Genomic DNA, 16,337 nt, shown 5'->3' on the forward strand with positions numbered 1-16,337 from the left:
ACCCTACGGTTTTTAGTACCACATTGATTGCTATACGAAGAGAGCAATTTTACCATGAATATCCTATTTGCCACACCTAATTTCATATTTGGGTCTTGAAGACAGCACTTAAGGTATATTAAAGTTTGAAAATCGACAAAAGGAATGCATAAGACCCTCAAACTACTGAAATTCAGGATGGTGTCTCTAGCAGCTATCATTCCCTCCCTGCATTTAAGGGACTGGTTTGTGATCCTTGACCTCAAAGATGCCACAGGTAGGACCTCTCTCATCCAGGAGACACTGGTCCAGCAACATCCGTAGTCCAGACCAGAGAGCCCAAGCAGCTGGGAGCAGAGGCCGGCTGGGGACTGGGTTGCACAGCTAGGGACCAGGGCACAGAGCCAGTAGCAGGGGAGCTCAGGGCCAGGGAGTATAGCAGGGGGCTGGATGACCCCCAGGAGAGCATGAAAGCCATCAGGAAGGAGCCAGGATTGACTTTCCCTGATCCAGCAAACTCCCTCATTGGGGGTGGGTCAAGTCCCAAGGGTGCCAGACCAGGGAGGTCCAACCTGTCCTTCCACATAACTATTCGTTCTTCTCATAACAGGTTTCACTTTCTGTTATAGGTACCAGCACCTGCCCTTTGACCCGTCCTCCATCATCTAGGAATAACTACTTTTCCCTTCTTCAGGAACTGGCTCCTCAAGGGTTGGTATGGTTGCTGGTTCAAACAACTTCACTATTCTGAAATCCAGACCTGCTAACAAGTATTGAGAAATCAATCTTTACCCTACGCAATGATTTATCTTTATAGGATCTCTTCCGGATTTGAGAAGTAGAAGAACTTGTTTCTCTTACCACAGGTTCCTTGCTCTAAGGAAACTTTTACAGAGAGTACAGCTTCTATCTTCGAGTTCCAGCAGAGATTTGTCTGTAATTGCTGTGGCACATGGCTGCTCGTGCTTTTGTGACACAAATGTCTATACTGCATCTTAATAGATGGCTCAGGACTATTTATGTACCCAGTAAACAGTCTCTCAACAAGTAGGTGTCTGGACCTAAACAGGTCATACAGTCAGTCACTTGGTGGATGAACCAATCCAAAGTTTATGGAGAAATCCCACTGCATCACATTAACATTGAATACTCCCCTTTTGAGAGGAGGAGCACACTGGGGTTCTCACATGGTCCAAGGCAAATGGTGACAACAGGAACAGAGCTTGTACTTCAATCTGAACATCAATGAATGGTGATCAGAAATGCTGATCTCCACTTTCTTCCCCATTTAAACACAAGACCATCAAGATCATGACAGACAACATAGGTTTGCATAACACATCAACAGTCAGAGAAGAGCATGTTCTCCCTCGCTGTACTAAGTGATAAAGCTTTGGAACTGACGCATAGCCCATTAATCATTTTAGCTTCTTATCTTGAGGGTATACCATGAGGGTGACCTGAGGACATTTCTCCCTAAATTACTAATAAGAGTCCTCAACAAAATATTCCTAACTTTAAAATTTCCACAGATCAACCTTTTGCCGCAGCAGTGAACACAAAGTGCAGGAAATTCTGTTTCAGAGAGGGACGCAATCCCCATTCTCTAGAAGATCTGTTCATTGGAAGTACAAAAATACTGTTAAATAGCAGAAGGGAATCTACTAGATGTACTTTCCTTCAGAAATGGAGACGATATAAACTTTGGTGTAACTAATGTCATCTATCTCTTCTCTCAATCTTGGATTACCAGTTGGAATTGAAAAATTTAGGCCTTTAAGTTCCATCAAGGTTCATTTATTGTGTAAACAGCACAATAGTTTCCTTGTACCAGTAGGAAATTTCAGTGACATTCCTAAAAAGACTTATCAAAATTTTTTTTGCAGATTAGAGCCCTTACACCACTTTGGATTTTAATCTGGTTCTTAAACATCTCATGAAACAACATTTGAGCCAATAGCTACATCTGTCTAGGAAGACTTCCTTTCTGACAGCCATCACTTCTGCTCAAAAAAATTGCTAAAATGGGAGTCTCTAATGAAAGACTCTCCTTTTACTTTTTTCTTCAAAGAGAAGTTATCTTTACAACCTCATTCAAAGTTCTTACCTAAGGTGTCCTCTGAATTTCATATCAACCAACCTATTAGCCTTCCAGGATGGTGTTTTTTTTTCCTGAATCATTCTACATAACAATATGCTTTTCAGATACTAGATATTAGGAGAACATTAACCTATTACCTGGACAGGACTAGACCCTTCATGAAGGCTCCTACTCACTTAGTTCCTATTGCAAATTTAAATAAGGGAGTGCCCATCACCATTCAGATATTTTCTAAGTGGCTCTCTGGATGTAATATTGCCTTATGGTTTTGCTGAGGTTACACAGTCACAAGAAGGACTACACACACTACTAAAACACAGTCTATGAACCAGCTGTATTCCATCCTTAGAGCACAGAGTTGGACAGCTATTCCCTAATTAATGCTGCAAGATCAGATGTTACAGCAGACAATGCAGCTCTTTCTTCACTGATAGACTCTGTCCCAAACTTTCATCTCCTTAAAAGGCTATGGCTAGGGAGTCACTTAAAAAGGTGCACCCACAGGGACATTATCCAAAGACAATGGAGAGGTTACTCACCCTGTGCAGTAATTGGAGTTATTCGAGAGGCATATTATCTTTGAAACTATACCCCTTCCTGCCATTCTTCCCTGTGCTTCAGAGTTGTCTGTTAGCTTTGCAGTAGAGAGAGAACTGAGAGAAGTTCACTTGTGCAGCCTCTATTTAGCCTTGGTAAAGGGCACAAGGATGTGTTAGGAACATGCATGAGCCGAAGAGGCACTGCTAACAAAAGTCTTTGACTGAAGATGTAGGGGCACCTTTATGAGGAACACATCTTGAACTCCAGTTCCTGCACAAGGTGAGAAACCTTTCTTTCTTATTGTCATTTCTTCAAGACATCCCCCCCTTAAGAACTCAAGCAGTGACACACATGTACACAAACATTGTTCACTCAAAGTAGTTAGGCGCTCTCCAGATGATTTTTTCATTGTGAATTGCCTTTTTAGGGAAGCATCATTATTTTAATTTATGTAAAAGGGTCATAGGTCAATGCATTCCATAGCAAACTTCTTATTTGCATGAAGCCCCATTTCTTCTGATTTCATTTGGAAGCAATTAGGGGAAAAAAGAACAGCCAAGAAAATTAACAAGAAATCATTAAGTATTCTGAGTGTTGGCACTTTGATTAATATACTTGGGACTTAAAAACTAGTACACAGCAGCATAGTTATATAATAGCAGCTCAGCCTTCCTGCAAACAGATGAAGCCTTTTTTATACTTCAGCAATCTGCTCAACCATTTTCTACATGGTACAATACTCAGTGCAAGACTGTATGACAAGAAAATGCGTTGTCATATCTTCTATTAATGCAATATATTACTGAAAAGCCAAAATGAAGAGAAATAGCAATGAAGTTCAACACAGAAGGTAAATATTTTTACCATCTTTAATCAATTTTGTGACTTAGAGCTGGCTAACAGCCTAATACCAAATCCAAATGATCTAATGTCTAAACTACAACTTCAGAGCCAATTCAACTCCCTACTTAGAATTCTCTGCTTATATGTTGCTAACCCATTCTTCCTCCCTCTCTCCCCACAATGACATTACAGTACAAACTTGAACAAAAAGTATTTTGCTGCGCAAAAGTTTGACAGCTCTTGTTTATCAGAAACTACATATGACAAGAAATCTCTCTCTCAGAACTTTAACACAGAACCCACTTCAGTGAATATCTTTTTGACAATTTCTAGGACTATTTAAACCTTGGGAACCTTCTTTTCTTTCCTTCCCCCATGTGGGCTTTGAGTGCTCATGCATGCACACAGTCACACGTTCACAACCTAAAATTAAAAGGTGGGGGGCTATTAATTATATACAAACATAGAAAAAAGGAAAACTAAAATACCTAAGTTAGCATGGCAACAGCAAACTCTTCAACTCTGGTTCCTGGACTCTAGAAGCATTGGAGCTGGGACCATGGTCAAGGAGCCAGACAAGTGTTGTTCTTCTCTAGAGCATTTCTTACTACTAGCGGTGAGAGAGACTGGTCAAAGGCTAGAGTAGAATGTCATCACTTTCGCTCCCTAAGGAAATCAGTGTTATGGATTCTGGACCACTGGCCTTCCCTCAGATGGGTAGGTCTACACAGCAGGACAAAAGTCAAATTAAGATACACAACTTCAGCTACATCAAATAATTTAATTCAGCTTTTGGAGTGATCTACAAAGCAGGAAGTCGAAGGAAGGACACACTTCATTCCACTTCCTTTACTACTGCTGCTGGACAAAGAGGACTCCTCCACACACCTCCCTTTCCTGCACCCACCAGGCCAAAGTAGACTGGACCTCTGGTGGGATGGCCACCAACATGTTGATGTGATTGTGGGCCAACCTGAAGACCCCCACTAGCCAGGTCTGTAATGGGCACAGGCGTAGCCTAGCGTGCTGCATTACATACATGCAGGCCACCATATGGCCCAGAAATATGATGCAGTTTCTTGCCATGGTCAAAAGTGTGGCTTGAAGCCTCAGAATGATGTCCCTCATTGCCACGAACCTGGCACTTGGCAGAGACACCCGTCCTGTCATGGCATCCAGCCTTGCTCTCAAAACTCTGTTACTTGCGTGGGTCAAGATTGACTTTTCCTCATTCAGCATGAGCCCTAAGTGGGAAACGGTTTCTATGTGAGCCAACACCTGGTTTCCTTAGGAAGGCAGCCACCACTGCCCTGCATTTGGTAAATACTCCAGCGGCAGTGGACAGGCCAAAACAGGAGGACTGTGAACTAGTAGTGGTTTGTGCCAACTGTAAAACGGAGGCACCTTCTGTGGGAAGAGAAGATGGAAATGTGGTAGTATGCGTCCTTCAAGTTGAGGGCAGCGTACCTGTCCCCTACATCTAGGGAGGGAGTGATGGAGGCTAGGGTCACCATCCTGAGCATAGTCGTTATGGCATTGTGTCTTCTGAGATCTAGGATGGGGCAAAGGACCCCTTTGGATTTTGGGATGAGGAAGTACCAGGAGTAGAACCCTTTCCTCAGAAGCTCATGTGGAACAACTTCTACCACCCCCTATGGGAGGAGTGAGTAGACCTCCTGATGGAGGCGCTCATGAGAGGGGTCACTGAAGGGGGGTGGGAAGGTAGAGAGGTCAGGAAAGGGACAGTTATCCCCCCAGTGTCCTCTATCAGAAAGAGGCAGCAGGGGGGGGGGGAGAACAGGAGCCAGTGCAGGGGTACCAGCTTAAAAGCCAGTTCCCCCCCAGCACCATCTCGGTGGGGGCAGGGGATATAGAGGCTTCCATTTCAAGAGGAAGCCCCACGCTCCCTGAAGGGCTTCCGTTTTTGAACTGTAGCAAGAGCCTATCAGTGCCCTTGCTACCGTTCAGAGGTGGAGGCACCCTTATATAGAGTAATCAAATAGTCAATGGAAATCCTATAGACTATTCGATTAGTTAATATAAATTTAACATCTCTAACACTAAGTGTTTAACTGCCATTAAAAAAGTGTTTTGCTGAATCCCCTGCCAGGAAAGACCACTGCATCTATTAGTGGTAAGTTAGGATTGTCCTCCAGGATCTTCCTTTTTAGTTCGTTAGTCTCTTCTTCATCCTCACCCTGTTCCACATTGTGGTAACCTTCCCCCAAGTGAAGGCAATGATGCATGATTCCTTTTTGGTAGCTCATCAGTGCTATTTTTATGCACTGGCCAGAAGGAAACATGAACAAGCAGGGCAAAGCACAAAAAATGCCCAGCCAGAGGGGATACTCTCCCACAGAGCACATCAGCTCCAGGCATGACCAGCACAAGCACTGAACTGATCATCTATTACGCTAATAAAACAGTAAGGCTGCAAACTCAAACACTCAGTAATCAGAAAAACCCAACAGGCCAGGCACTCTCATAGAATTAACACTGCTCTATTGCACAGTCTATATGTGTTGCAATCTATATCAATAACAAACAAGACTGCACAGAAGCTTACATTTAGAACCAAATTGTTAAAAAGGACTGTAACCAGATTTATACTAAAGTCAACTGCAGTGGCCCAGTACTATCTGGAAGGAACTGCAGGAAAAGGGACATTTCAGTTCAGCGGTCCTCTCTGCACCATCTGGGATGAATCTGCCCCAGCCTTACTGGTACAAGTTGGTCAAGTTTACATTATAGGAAAAATCTTACTATTAGGAATTTTCTGACTTTTCATCCTTGATTTTGCAATCCCAGCAATAGATTAAAGCTAAATTTGTGCCTTTTAATATCTTTTTTCCACATCCTTTTATGAGGAAAAAGAGAAAAACTATTTAGCCAGTACAGATTAGAAGCTGTGCAGATTTCAGCAGCACAATATGTAAATTCATTGGATATTAAAAATTCAGCCCATGTAGCTAACAAATTTTGCTCAGTGTTCTGGACCTAATGGATTTTCTTGCGATATAGCTGCTGAATCAGAAGGTAATCATGGAAAATATTTCTACCTCACCTGGTGTTTCTATAATGTATAAGCACTATAATTACACTGGAAATACTTTTAAAACATTTGTAGTAACCTGCATATACAAAACCTACTTGGAAACGGGAAGAAGCCATTATTAAACATTGTGTTTAAAAATGAAAATGTATCTATTTTTACAACTAGGTCCCATTTATTTGAGTTCCCTAAAAACAGATAGGTACTGACAACAGTGTTCCTATTATAATTGGCAACTGCATAAACCAGATAGTGATAGAACTGAATTTGGGATTCTGCATTGCTTACTCATCTATACTTCCAGTCAATTCAAAGGTAGTTTGGGGCTACATAAAGACTTCTGGCTCACACTGTTGGGTAGTTTTTTCTGCTACTGATTGTTACAATTGTGATCTAGACTTTTGAAATATATTGTCATTTTTCAGCAAATACAGTAGGTTAAATATTATTTTATTGCTAACCTTTCATATAACCACTTCATCAAAACCAAAATGCCCTTTATTTTATTCCACTAATTAAACCAGCTCTCTCTCTCACTCTGCTAGCATCAGTGGTCTTTGGATCTCAACTTTCTATAAGCTAGTTAACAATGCCTGACAGGGAATTTGGATTTTGTACACAATTACCCATATTCCTTCACTTTTGCTTGATACATGCCTCAGGTGAATACATAGCTGACAAATCAAATGTAAAACCTACATAACATGCTTATTCAGGCAACAGCATTTCATAAATGTTTAACTTTATGTAGCAATGCCTTTTCTCCCACCTATACAGTACATTAAATCAGTATGACACAGCTCCAGCAGTATGACATGTACTATGAAACTAGCAGACAACCAAAATTCGCAATTAACTGAAGTTACCAGAGTTTAGGGTCAAGTTTTGGATAAAAATAGATACACTAGTGCATCGAAACTCCCCTGTCCTATCGATTTTTTTTTTTTTTAAATACAGGTTGAACCGCTCCAGTCCATTACGCTCTGGACCTGACCAGGGCCGAACCAGAGTTTGCATGGGAGGTCAATATTGTTTAGCAGCATTACCAATATTTTCATGGCTTACTGGGCTCTAAGCCCCAGTGTAACTCCCCTTATTTTGAAATAAGTGGAGCGTCCACACGACCAACACCGTTATTTTGAAATAAGGGGCTGGTTATTTTGAAATAGTAACTCGTGGTTTCCATGAGAAACAATGTTCATTTCAAAATCGTTATTTTGGGCATTATTTCAAAATAAGTTATTGAAATAATTTCCTACTGTAGACATGCCATTAATGAAGAGATGTAGGGCTAAATAACATCACAGAGCACTGAAAGCCAGGACTGGTAGCTGTAAACAAACTTTATGGGCCATGGAAACTGAGTTGCATGCCCACTTATCATGGGTATGGCAAACTAAAATCATGTCAGGCCAGGGAGTGCTAGACTAGAGAGATTCAATCTGTATGTATAAGTCAGTCACTCTCAGGAATACTTCACTGAGGTTAGGCAGCAGTTGCTATCAGAGCCTTGGGAAGTTAAGGTTAAGTTCTAGATATCTATTGTGAGACATGATTTAAAAAAAAAAACCTGGCCTCTAGTTTGAAGCGAGAGAGAGAGAGAATGACTACGTGACCGTCTGGATTTAAATCCATTCAGCAATCCCTAAGAGCTTCACTCTTCTGGAACTTCTTTCATCTTTCCACCCCTTGAGCTTTTCACAGAAAAACCTCTAGTATTTTCTTTCTTGATATGGCTGTAAATCCCTGGCTTATTCTGCCTGAGTAGAAGTGTCTTGTCTTAATTTCGGCTACAAACAGACAGGAGGTCAAAGAAAGGAGTAAAGGAAAGTTCAGCCACCTTTGTGGTGGCCAGATAGGGTCTAACAGTGCAGCTCTGTGACTGCTTAAAATTGTGCTGGCTGCGGAACGCAGCAACACTCCAGCAACATCCCAACATCTCATAGTCATGTGGGTTCTGTGCAACCCTTGGATTCCCCATGCTAAGAGACTCCTCTGCTGGCTGACTAAATTAACATGATGGCCTTTTTGTGCCACCAAACTAGTTACAAAGGATCTGTAGTGCTAAGTGTTCTGATATCCTTATGATAGACATAAGTGCTCTGGATGACCAATAGGCCTGGTCTGTCTTTTTTATTATAGTACCAGTTGAATTTCCCAAATCCAGGACTCTCTGGTCCAGCAACATCCATGGTCTGGCAAAGCCAAAGATTCTGCTGGACCAAAGAGCCGCAGAAGAACGGATCTGAAGAGTTCTGGCTGGACTAGCAGCAGTGAGGCAGGGGAATCCTCCGGCATCAGTGAGGTCAAGTGGATGGAGCAGCCCTGGCCAGGAAACTCTAAGGGGAATCCCCAGTGACAGTGGGGCTGGCTTGGCGGCTCTGGCCAGAAAACTCCAGCAACCTCCCAGCAGCAGTGAAGCCAGGCCGCAGCAGCAGGGCAGGCAGCGGCTGGATGGTCTTGGGGCCGGGAAACCCCAAGGAACCCCTGGAGGTACCAAGGTCGGCAGTGGCTGAATGGGGCTGGTAGTGGCCAGGCAGCCCTGGCTGAGCTCTTAGCAGCAGCAGGCCAGGAGCCTTGGCTGGGGCAATGGCAGAGTGGGAAACCCCAGCCTTGAGAGCCCCAGGGACAAGAGCTAGCGGCAGGGCAGCCAGCAGTGAAGCATTGACCTCCCCTGGTCCAGCAAACTCCCTGGTCCCGGATAGTTCAGGTCCTGGGAGTGAGGGATCAGGGAGGTCCAACCTGTACTGTACACTTAGCAGCTCAAACATGATAATCAACATTTTTATGTTCACTGAGCTCCACAAGCTGTGCACAGAATAACTTTACACTGGTTAGCCTAGGTCATACAGTCGGAGGTGCACGGGATCTGTGAGAATATCCTGTCTTCTCCAGCTGTGTAGGATAATTCCCTAAAGATCAGTACAGTTTTTTAGCTGCTGTGTCCCCTACATTTTTTTGCTCACAGCTCTTAGAAATCCAAAGACTATCAAGACTGTCACTTATCTAACTCCACCATGGATCAACGTGTGCAGTGGCGCAGAAATCTATAAAAATCCATAGTCAGCAAAGCGAACCTGTTTTGCCAAAGCAAACAGCTTGCAGAAAGCTTTGTTGATGTTCTTAAAATATATACACAAGAGACTCAGGCATGTAAAGTGGGTAGATAGTACTAGGAGACTTTATAGTTCCCTAGAGTGCAATACTGTCAGGTTATATTTCTGGTAGTGATTGTTTGTCATATACAGTGGATGACATGATATTAGAGCTTATTAGCCTTATAATTTTTGCTCCAACTCACTATAGGTTTCCTGTCACTAATGACACATAGTTTATGTCCAGAACTGTGGCTTATGAGAGGCAATTAGTTTTCTTAAGAACTTTCATTTTCATTTTTGTTCCATGACTATAGTTCTAACAACTAATTTCACACCAAGGACCTAATTACTTTGCCTCTACTGGCATTCTCCTCTACTTCAAGCCTTTAAAAAGACCACGTAGCTCCATTGGAAGTCCTCATTAGCCATGTGAAAAACTTGCCTGGTGAGCAACAAATACTTTTGCAAATATTATATGTACATATTTTTAAAACTATCCAAGCTGTCTAGCCTAGTGAAGGTTACATATTGATATTTCACAACATAGAGGGACTGGCTATCAGTGTCTCCCCCAAACCCACACCAATGTATTGTTAAAAACCTGTGGTTAAATGTATTGTTAAAAACCTGGGCTGCCCCGCTGCCCGAGCCCCTCCGCGGCTTTACTCCGCGTCTTCCTGGTCTGCATGGTCCCCGATTTTTGGGGGATGTTTTTTAGCATAAAAAGTCGTCTTATACGCCGGAAAATACAGTACTCCAGCTTGCTGGCCAAAGCAGCCTGTCCATGGCAGGCCCAGCCTCGCCCTCTCCCAAGCCACCCCCCAGCACAGTTTACATGCTAACTCCCTGGGCCCACAACAAAGCCTTGAGAGAAACAGGGGCTGCTGGGGAGGCTTTTCTGCAAGCTCTGCAGTATAAAGCATACTTAAGCTTTCTGGCAGTTACACAGTTACCTTGTTAAACAAATTTTTACATCCCTAAGGGATATGGCTTCAAAGGAGCAACTCTGTTCTGAGCTACAGAATGTTTAAATTACAACCAAGTTTACAAGCAAAGCAGTGATTGAAATATACAAGGAATTACTACCTAATAGCTCAACTTTATGAATAGAACACACATTTTGTACAATTTCCAGAATGGATATTTGTCACCCACAACTATTGTTCATGTTTTTATAGAGTAGCTCATCTGATGAAATTTTGAGTTCCCAAGTGTCATTTTTTCTCCTAGTAAGAGCTTGTGAGCATATTATATATATGTTTCCACTTTCCACATGTCATCTTCATTGCTCTCTCTATTTGTCCCCTGGAATGTTGGCATCCTCGTAGGGAAATGTATTTTGGCCTGTTTACCAGATACATTGAGCAGTATTGATTTGGGGAAATTATTAATTTCCCAAGACATTCACGCAATAGCACAGTTTATTTATCTTTCAACTTCAAGCTCTGCTTTCCTGTCTCATACTGTTCAGGTATACTGCTTTGGCACTGGTTAAATATCAACAGATGTGTTCATGAAAAAAGATGCATGTGGTATTAATTTATAATTGTTATAGAGGAAAGATTGGCGCAAGAGACCTGGCTGCATAAGTTGAGATTCCATGTCTAAGGGATCTGGATTATTATTTCATGCAGGTAGAAGGAGAAGGCAAGAGCAAGATGTAGGGCAGCACAGGTATTCTAATATAATTTCTATTTGTTGGATTATTGTCTATTGTACTGTCTCTGTAAAGCAGACTAAGAAATAGTTGTATCTGAATTTTTGCTCAACAGAGAAGTGTATGGGACTCCTACATAAGAAGTCTGCTAGACATTTTTGCTTACACACAGGCCCCTTAGAAAGAGATCATGTACCACATTAAAGAATGTGTCAATTTGTAGTTAAAATGTATTGCCAGGAAAATAAGACATAATGAGATAATATATTTAAAGCCTTCTGCCAACCTAATTAACCTGATAATTGGACGCAAATCTGGTCCACCGATTTGCATCCACTAACTGATGGCCTCTTAAGACAAGGGACTGACAACAGACAGATGCAAGGTTGGTGTAATTCCAGCAAAGGCCCACTGGGTCATGGTAGTTAAAGAAGGCCAATTTTGCATTAGACCTGCACTAAAGTCTGAACAAAGCCAATTTGCAAAGTCCTGGAAGAAAGACTAGTACAAGTATTCTGTACTTGCTATTACAAAGATCGACTGGGCAAAGTTCTGTAGGCAAAGAGCATAAGCTTGTTTCACATAAATTTTAATGCACGATGGGTTTTTAGCATTCCCGGTCAAAAGAACTTTTGAACTTTAATTGAGGTCAGATATCCTCTTTCAATTTCCAGGGTGAGACTTTTTAAATTTGTATGCCCAACATCCTTTGTAGGAATCAAGCTTCTTGTTAGTAATGCATGTCAATGTCTGACTTTTAATTAACCCAGTGACTGGACAGAGATCAAATTTGTCATCTCCATTCATTTGTATTTGAATTAGCAAAAGGGATGTGTCCAAGTTTATTTTTAATTAACCCGATTTGCACTTGCAAGTTAGGGCTTAATTAGCACGGTTCATTCATTATTTCTCTCTCAGCCACAGAAGACTGTATTTTTTATCTGTTGGTTAGATTAATTATCTTAGGGATGGACCTGATCCAAATCCCTGGACCTGCATCAACCCAAACTCTGGGAAAATGTAAGTAAGAACTAAGTCTGAATTTTGCAGCAGCAGCCTATTTTACTTGTTCGTCACTAGCATGTGAACTTCCTGAGTAAAACAAAACAGGCTTACTCTAAACAGCCTTCTTACTCTAAGGCAGTGGTCCCCAACGTTTTGGGGCTGCTGGGCGCCTAGGGGCGGGGCCGCTCACAGGCCACGTGACTGGGGGCGGGGCCAAGCATGCACCACACACCTGAGGTCGGCACCGGCATGTGCCGCGATCCTGGGCAGGGGCTGCCCAGGTTCCGCATGGCGCCTCCTGGGCCGGGGCTGGGGCCGGGGCTGGCGCGGCACCCCCAGGGGCGGGGGTCAGGGGCGGCACGCACGGCGCACACGGGGGCAGGGCCGGCCATGCGCCCGGGGCTGGCACCTGCCGCACGCCCAGGAGTGGGGCCAGCCCAGATTGCTCCGCGGGCACATGTAAAGGGCCCGGCAGGCGCCATGGCGCCCGCGGGCACCAGGTTGGGGACCACAGCTCTAAGGCTATGTCTACACTGCAGAGAAAAGTCAGAAAAAGATCCGCAAATTACAAACCGCAATTTACATATCTTTTTCTGCTTTTTTTCCCCCAAAAGAGGCTTTTCTAAAATTTGGGCCATCAACACGGGTCCAAATTTAGGAAAGAAACGCTTTCAGAACATCCCCATTCCTCTCACCAAGAGGAATACAGGGATCTTGAACGAACACATCCACTTTTTTGGAAACTGTTCCAAAAAAGCAGACACGTTCCTTGGAAAAGCTCTGCAGTCTAGACAGAGCCTAAGGGAACAGTGTGTGATAGTTTAGCAAGTAGGTCTCTTGTGTTTAAGGAGCACTTGTGGCACAGTCACTCAGAACTCTGAGAGGGAGAAATGGCCTTGAATGCTATTTGGAGAATAAATTAAACATGGTCATACATATGGCTGCTCCTCAGCCACCACTGACCTGATGCACAAAGTATGCCGAAGAGAGGTTCTTTGCTTAAAAAATACGCGTGCTTTCAAGGGGGGGCAGGAGCAAAGTCTGGTAACATAAATTCTATGCTCCATGTTACCATCAAAAAGTGGAATAAATGACATGTAGACTACTGGTGCTCATGACAATATTAACCGTCTTTGCTCTACCTGTCAGAAGTCAGTGACTTACCTCATAACTGTTGTTGAGATGTGTTGCTTATGTCCATTCCGCCACGTGCATGAGTCCTGGAAGCTTTTTATCCTAAGCAGTACTCGTTGTGCCAGCAGGGAGCCCCCTCGAGTGGCGCCGCTATATCAGCACATAACTATCCTTGCTGGCCCCCCACCTCTCAGTTCCTTCTTGCTGGACATTCCGATGAAGGGGAGGTGGGCGGGATTTGGAATGGACATGAGCAACACCTCTTAACTGTTGTTCCTTGAGATGTAAGTAACCACTTTCAATTCTTAGAGTGCTTACTTATGTCCATTCCACCTAGGTTCCTATGCTGTACCTAAGAGGAGACAGATTGCAACACAGCCCTGCCAATGGCTGTTTCCTCTCTAGCTTGCTGAGTAATCGTATAATGGTTAGTAAAGGTATGGACCGATGACCAGGAAGCCTCCCTACAGATGTTCAGGATTGGTACCTGCACTAAAAAAGGTGGTAGAGGAGGCCTGGACTCTGGTGGAATTAGGAGTGATAGGAGCATCCAGTTTCCCCACTTGGTCATAGCAAACCCTAATCCATGCCATGATCCATGAAGAGACACTGAGCTGACACTAGAAGGCCCTTTATCCTACCCACTATGGACTTACGGAATGGCTTTGTCCTGTCTAAATAAAATGTAAGAGCTCTCCTTATAGCCAACGAGTGAAGTGCCCACTCCTTCCAATCCGCATAGGGTTTGGGGTAGAAGATCGGTAAGGAAATGTCCTGAGACATGCGGAACGAGGAAACCGCCTTAGGCAAAAAGGCCGGGTGTGAGCGCAGCTTTGCCTTGTCCTTGAAGAGCATGGTGGGAACTCTGAAATAAGGATCCTCAGTTAAGAGACCCTTCTGGCCAATGTAATGGCCATAAGAAAGGCTACCTTCCAGGAGAGAGGAGACAGAGAAAATGTGACTTTAGGCACAATGCAGGGCAGGGTGGGCGGACCACGCTGAAGACCCATGAGCCCAAGATTCAGATCCCACTGAGGAATGGGTTGCCTAATCTAGGGATAGAGTCTGTCCATACCCTTCAGGAAATGCTTAACTACAGCATTCACAAACACTGTCCACTCCGCCATCACCCAGGTGGAAAACAGAACTAGCTGCAAACTGCACCCTCAACGAGGAGGTGGTCAACCTTGTTTCCTCAGCTCAAGGAGGTTAATCAAGGATTATTGGTATGGAGGTCCCAAGAGAGACCACTCCCCTCTGAAATGACCAAGCTGAGAACCACTTCCACTTGGCCCAATAGGTTGCCCTGGTGGAAAGTTTCCTACTTTCTATCAGGACCAGTCTGAACAAAGCAGCTCTCCATCACTCAACCACAGATCTTCCACACTGTGGAGGGATCACAGGTTTGGATGGCCTATACGATCCTGATCCAGCTCGAGTCAACAGGTCTGGCAGGAGCGGTAGAGTGAAGAGGTCCACCACTGACAGCACCACCAGAGTGGTATACCAGTTCTTCCATGGCCACGCCAAGGCCACCAGAATCACTGATGCACTGTACCTTTGCTCCCTTAGGAGGACCTCATCTATGAGTGGGAAAGGGGAAAAGGCATACAGGAGGCCACTGCATTATCATGGCATCTGCCACCAACCCTGGGCACTGGTACACAGGTAAGAGCAGAACTGGTCGCATTTCTTGGCCTCTGAAGTGAACGGGTCGAGCTAGGAAGTCCCTCACCTGTGGAAAAGATGGTGTACCACATCCTCCCTGAGAGACAACTTGTGGGCTGAGAATGACCTGCTGAGCCAATCTGCCAAGATTTTGTAGGTTCCCAGCAAGTAAGTGGATCCCCTGCATGATGCAGAGGTCCCAGAGGGCTAGAGCTTCCTGACAGAGTGGACAGGATTGAACTCCACCGTCTCAATTGATGTAAAACATCGCTGTTGTGTTGTCCATCAGACTGAACTCCAGCTGTGACTCCCTGGGGAGGTGGTCCTTAAATTTATTGACAGCCACCCAGGAGTTATAAGTATCTACTGAGCATTGCTCATTGGCTCACAATCCTCAGTTGAAGCCCTGTGGTGGATAGGCCTTCCTCCCCAAAGAGTTGAGCTTCCTGGACTCTTTACTCTTGGGATAGACCCTGGCTGGCCCTGCCTCTCCTTGTGGCATGCAGCCTGTACCACAGTGGAGCCAGGTGGTGAGTGGGAAAACAGGTGTTCTTGCCCTGACTGTGGCATGAAGCACCGTGTCTCAACCCCCTTCTGCATCGGGGGATGGATGCTGGTGTCTACCATAATGTCTGTGAGATTTTGGCCACCATCTTATTAAGAGGCGGTGCATCTGCTGTCAGGATGTCCACCGTAGGGTCAGACTCCTCCATCTCCTCCTCCATCTGCACCCCCAGGTTTTGGGCAAGTCTCATGAGGCACTCCTGGTGGGTGTGCATGTCCGTGACTGGTATGGCTGAGGATGGATCTGCCAATGCCTCATCAGGGGAAGAGGATGAGGAGTCCCTAGGCATGGCCAACTCCTCAGGGGAGCATCACTTGCTGGGCCAGAGGAGGGAGAGCCTGGGGAAGGGCCATAGTGGCCAACTGAAGGGCTGGTGATTCTGGCTGGGCTTCGAGTCCTCTGGAGGACTATCCCTGGACTCTGATGCTGGTGCTCGGGAAAGTGGGGTGGCCTATGGGGTGCCCCTATGGCCCAAATACACCAATGCTGAAGCTAAGGCAGACCTCGACACCCCCCCGACTCAGGGCCTGAGGGTATGCCCAGGGGGCCCAAAAGGGCCACAGGGCTGGTGGTTGCCACTGTGGTGGCCATGTCTGGATTGGCATGTCTGGAGAGGTGACCTGATAGTGACTGGTGCCATGAGTGATTGTTCAGGGAGATCTTCCAGTGACAGGTTCTGGACCTCTAGATACTTG

The 16,337-nt window shown here is 44.6% G+C and overlaps 1 long non-coding RNA gene across 3 annotated transcripts in view; it reads left to right on the plus strand.

The window, feature by feature from the left end:
* The window catches only part of LOC142829580 (uncharacterized), a 39,125-nt gene that overhangs the window by 3,500 nt on the left and 19,288 nt on the right, over positions 1–16,337 (plus strand). For 2 of the 3 annotated variants that reach the window (XR_012904125.1, XR_012904126.1), the window contains exon 2: positions 14,982–15,077. This is a non-coding gene — a long non-coding RNA (uncharacterized LOC142829580). Of the gene's footprint in view, positions 1–608; positions 691–14,981; positions 15,078–16,337 lie in introns of all 3 variants that reach the window. The other variant, XR_012904124.1, reaches the window with a different exon arrangement.

Source organism: Pelodiscus sinensis, chromosome 5 (assembly GCF_049634645.1).
Source record: "Pelodiscus sinensis isolate JC-2024 chromosome 5, ASM4963464v1, whole genome shotgun sequence".
Lineage (NCBI taxonomy): Eukaryota > Metazoa > Chordata > Testudines > Trionychidae > Pelodiscus > Pelodiscus sinensis.